Here is a 5842-nt window from a genome sequence, read left to right on the forward strand (position 1 = left end):
GCAACGCGTAAAAAGACAGTGTAAGTCATTATAATCCGTAATTATGTCCCCACTGGATGCAACAAATGCCTCGTTTATAATGGGTTTTAATGTTTTTGTCTCGTCGCTCCGGCCGGGACAGGGCATCACAATATGTTAAGGGGCGTAACATTTCCGTCACACGCTTGAGGTATTCGGCCAATCACAACGCACTGGATAGCTGGCCAATCAGAGCACACCAAATACACAAAATAATGTTCTTTTTAGCACCATCATATGACCCCTTTAACAGTGTGCTCGGTGATGGTATATTCAAGTGTACAGCCTGTTATAATCAAGAAGTCACAAACAATGAAAATGAAATATCAGTGGATTTGTTTAACCTTTCTTCCCCAGGGTCCTTACAGTTACAGTTTATTTTCTTTGAATACTTCAAGTTACTATGGACTGAGGTCATTTGTATCAACTACAGATATCCACAATGAGAATCTCTTTGGCTTAAGTAATAAAGTTTAGTCAAGACAGGAGGATAGTAGATCCTCCATTCTGTTTCAACTCCAAACAGGCCAACTCTCTAAAGAGCTAATTTTAAAGGGGTCCTATTATGCTTTTTCACTTTTTCAACTTTAGTTAGTCTGTAATGTTGCTGTTTGAGCATAAAAAAGATCTGCAAATTTACAAAGTTCAAAGTCCACTTCAAAAGGAGATATTTTATTTAACAGAAATCACTTTTCAAAAACTACAACGAACGACTCGTTTGGACTACAACGCACATTTTCCGGGATTTGTGATATCACAAAGATCGACGAATGGGACGAGACCTGGTTGAGCTACACTAGAGAAGGCAACGAGTGTTATCACTATGAGTACACCCCCAAAACAAAATCAAGACTTTGTAAAAGAGCATAATAGGACCCCTTTAAGACTTACCCTCATTATAGAAAAGATTTATGGGTAATATATGCATAAATGTGAAAATACGGACCACGATGAGGCCTGAGAAGATAAAGCATCATTACTAAAGGTTATTTAATCTAATGCTTTATTCGAAAAAAAGCTAATGTTTACATTAAACAACCTTTGTTTTACTAATTTCTATAACATTATTTTAATATTAAAATAATTAATCAATTAAATAAATTAACAAAACCGCTGCTCAGTTAAATTTATATTTAGGTTGTTAATTTAAAGTGTTAATCTACTACAATTCATTAAAAAAATGTGATAAAATATAAATATTGCCCCTTGAGCTCAGCATAAATTTCATTCACTTTTTTTCTACCATCAACGCAAGTACCATCAAAATATTTGTAATTTCTGCATGCAGCCTGGCCCCAGCTGTTGTTTAGGTAAGTATAGGCCTAAAAAAAACATGAAAAAGATAGTCGGGAGAGCAGCCCAGTGTTTAAACACATCTGGGACACCATTTCACCATTTGAACTGATTCAGTCAAAAAAAATAATAATAAGGTCAGTAATGTATTTCTCACAGGAAATGCTTTTATCTGTCTGGATTCCACAGCAGAATCTACTACACATGGTGAAAACCATGAACTAACACTTATGAGTAATTGAAACATCATGCACTGCCTTTTTTGAGTATCAAGGTGGGAGAGTTATAAAAGCAAAATCCTCTCTTAGAACATCTCAGAGCTAATAGTTACTGATCACTGCGCAAACTCACTGTGCATCCCACACAAGCTGATCAATGCAGCATGTAATCATCTGCCATTGTCCACCTGGTTAGGAAACAGGGAATATGTCAAGAGCCTGAGATAAAAATAAAATGTGCTGCATTTCTGCCTTTCAATTTGACTATCTATATAAATGTATATGACGTACATTTGACAAAGTGTGGGGTTGCAATTTAAAAGAAATGTTTTGCACTATACTTTAAAACCAAATCTATTTCTGTGATGGCAAAGCTGAGTTTTCAGCATGATTACTCCAGTCTTCAGTGTCACATGATTCTTCAGCTGATTTGCTGCTCAAGACATTTTTATTATCAATGTTGAAAACAGTTGTGTGGCATTATATTTTTGTGGAGATACAACTCTTTCAGAATGCTTTCATAAAATGAAATAAAAAAAACAGCATTGATTTGGAAAAAGTAAATACGCTAACATTGATACAAAAATTGCCACTTTTGATCAATTTAATACTAAAAAAAAATATAAATTTCTTTAAAAAAAACTTTTTGAACAGCAATGTGAAACATTGCATTGTTTTCTAATGGTTACTGCAACATTCACAGTTTTTTAAGCATCTTCCTTCATGAATGCTGCGTTAAGCCACTGTGTGTCAAGGAACTTTTCAACGTGATTACATAATGCGTGAAGCCACGGATGCACATCGCAGAGCTAGTGCAAGACGAGCATTTGTGGTATATGAATTTAGATTTTTTTAAAGAAAATAAATTTTGCTAGATAAGTGCCTTATTCCTCGGCTGGGATCGTGTAGAGCCCTTTGAAGCTGCAATGAAACTGCAATTTGGACATTCAACCCATTGGCTGCCATTGAAGTCCACAATATGGAGAAAAATCCTGGAATGTTTTCCTCAAAAACCTTAATTTCTTTTCGACTGCAGAAAGAAAGACACGAATATCTTGGATGACATGGGGGTGAGTAAATTATTAGGAATTTTTTATTCTGGAAGTGAACTAAACCTTTAAAATGTTGCTCCATTCTATTTCACTCTGTCTAGGTGTTTTTGAATGCAAAAACACATCCTGCGATCTAGACCACAGCTGCTCAATGGGAAGTCTATTTAGTCACAACTACACCTGAGTTGGCTTAGCATATTCATTAGCTATTCTCCGTTTGCAAGATCTCATAATGAATGTCTATCAACATCAATTTAGGATCAGCCATATGGCTTAGCTATAGACTTGGTAGTATATAAGCATTTTACAGAAGCTGGAGACTGTAAAAACGTCATCACATTGTCAGTGGGTGAAAGGGACTTCTCATGAGTTTTGTCTACAATCAAATACAACTTGATCTGCGCCATAACATTTCCATACTGCATAATTCATTAACTAAACAAACCGTTTTTGTCATCGTACCCAATAATTCCAGGACCCACCACCCACACCCACCCACACATACAACAACAGAGAAATAATGAAGAGCTTCTGATGGAAAGAGCTTATTGCTTGGGGTGGTTGTTCCAGCAGGTCAGGCAAGAGCTCAGGCCTCCTGTGAGTGTGCCAATGTGATTAATGAGCTAATGACACTTTAAGTGGGTTGGGGCTCTGGAGAGAAACCAGTTCTGTGAGGGGAGAGACAGAGGTAGAGGAAGGGGACGAGGTATCCCTCTATTTCCCTACAGCATTACATTGACCAAAATAACACATCCATCCCTGTTAAGGAGAGTCAGAAGCTCCTCTGGCACAGACATCAGCAATTCACAACAACTGCAGCTGCAAGTCACCTGTGCAAAACACAACTCAGTGAAATCACCTTCCTTACAAGAAACAAAAATACTGTCTGCGCTGAAAAATAAGTGCTAAACTAACTAACTAAATAAATAAATAAAGATACACTGCTGTTCAAAAGGTTGGGATTGTAAGATTTTTGAAAGAAGTCACCAAGGCTGCATTTATTGATCAAAAATAAAATGAAAAACAGTAATATTGTGAAATATTATTATTATTTTAAATAAATGTTTTCTATTGAAATATTTATACAAATATAAAAAGCCATTACTCCAGTCTTCAGTGTCACATTACAGTTTAGAAATCATTATTAAAGGCTGATTTTGGTGCTCAATAAATATTTATTATTATTATTATTATTATTATTATTATCAAAGTTGAAAACCATGAAACATTGTTTTCAGGATTCTCTGATGAACATAAGTTCAAAAGAAAAACATTTATTTGAAAAATAATTTTTTAGTAATCTTTTGAGCAATTTAATTTAAACGTATTAAAATCTTAATGATGCATATACATACTAATATATATATATATAATATATATAATTATTATTACACTACACACCAAAAAAGCTTTTTAAATGTGACCCAAAAAAAAAAAAAAAAACTAAAATACTAAAATAAAAACACTTTTTGTTAATTTTGAATGATATTTAGATATGTCATGGATGTATAAACTTCAATTAAAGTAAATTACAACCTAAAAATGTGAAATTACTGATTATGTCAACAGGGCACTACTCTAAACAGTGACAAATGACTAAGCATCTCTGAACACACATCCACATGAGTGCTAATGGCTACTCAGTTGTGGAGATATAGATCTTTCTGTCATGAAGCATCCAGATAACTCAGCTGAAAATGGAAGGACACCTCGCGGCATGTGCCATGTGACCTTTGGCATGACCTCATTCCCTCTGCGCTCTGTTAGAAAGCCCTTCATGGAGGGCAAGTGTCTGTTCAGCCAGCCATGAGCAGCTGTCACCTATATGACCCTGACCAGGATGCTGCATTAACCCCAGGTATGAGATATTCCAGTGGGATAGTTATAAAAGATTGCACAAATGAACTGCATGTGCATTAACTACAGTTTTTTACATTGCTGTGGAGAATGCCCTCAGACCACAGTTTAAAATCCCACATAAATGACCAGTGCTACATCTATATGTATTATATAAAAGCTGTTTTTACTGCCACCAACTGAATAAAAAAACTGCTAAAAACCACTGCATAATCTACTCCATCATATAAGGGAGGGAATGACCTATGCAGTGATAGGCCTATATATCAGTCAGGCTAATTAATCGGCTGATATTTTGCATTCTTACTGCATTCTTTACTCAGATTTGGCCAAATGACACAAGTGGTTATAAAATATTTGTGTGTGTGTGTGTGTGTATATATATATATATATATATATATATATACCGGGGCTAAATTATGAAAGACCTGAGTATCGATAAGCTCTGACGTTAACAGTTCTGCTATCGGTACTGGAGAAATTAATAAAACACACATACATTTATTATTGCTATATATACATTATCTTGCAAATTCTATCTCACCAGAGTCGCCAGCTGTTTTTCAAACATTTGTCTATGATGCATTTTTGCTATTCGCAATTCAGAAGCGAGATCGCGCCCACGCGGAGGAGCTTCAGCACGCGCAACATGAAAGCCCTGTTTAATTATGATAAAAGAGAGAACTTAACATTCAAACTTCTGCTTACACTCTATGCCTGTGGCTGTTTCATTAAGCTAATTTTATTTTTTTATTTCGATTTTGGCTTCTAAGGATTATACAAAAGAAGACATGAGGTAAAGCTATTAAAAACTAGCTGCGTTTCGTATTGCGCAACTTCTTTCCCTTCACAGCGGTGCGCATTCGTTCCTCCCTAAAACCCAAACTTAACGTCAGAATCAGATCAATCGGTGATTATTGTAAGATGCCGTCTTACACTGTTGCTAAATTGCGGGACATGTTTGATAATAAAACGTTGAAAGCACAATCCGCACAAGAGACGCTGTTCCTCAGGCTGAAATGTGGGCGCGCTCCAAAACGGACAAACAAATTACACTTAGAGCTTCGGGTGCATGTCCAATCGATCAAATACACACAGAAATATGTCAAAATGGCCGGCTTGGAGAGTATTTACTTAAACACAGTTTATGTCTTAAGTGGAGGAGAACAGTTGGGAGAAAATCCGATGTGTGTCAATATATTGTCTTAAAGTGACAGACTGGCGCTTGGGCCATCAAAATGCAAATCTGCTCTTAATCTGAATAACGTTATAGCTTTAATAAGCATTAATCTATCAATACATACAATGAAAACTATGCAGTGTTCATTTACATTAATTCCTCCGTTCAATTAGGCCTAAGACATCGAGAGTCACGCAGACCTATAACAACCCAGCCACAACACA

At 35.8% G+C, this 5842-nt stretch overlaps 1 protein-coding gene across 1 annotated transcript in view; it reads right to left on the reverse strand.

Moving 5' to 3' along the window:
• LOC107722642 (potassium voltage-gated channel subfamily H member 6-like) overlaps positions 1 to 5842 on the reverse strand; it is a 45037-nt gene that overhangs the window by 26131 nt on the left and 13064 nt on the right. The window lies entirely within an intron of this gene.

This window comes from Sinocyclocheilus rhinocerous, unplaced genomic scaffold (genome assembly GCF_001515625.1).
Source record: "Sinocyclocheilus rhinocerous isolate Xijiao unplaced genomic scaffold, SAMN03320098_v1.1 scaffold541, whole genome shotgun sequence".
In the NCBI taxonomy this organism is placed as follows: Eukaryota; Metazoa; Chordata; class Actinopteri; order Cypriniformes; family Cyprinidae; genus Sinocyclocheilus; species Sinocyclocheilus rhinocerous.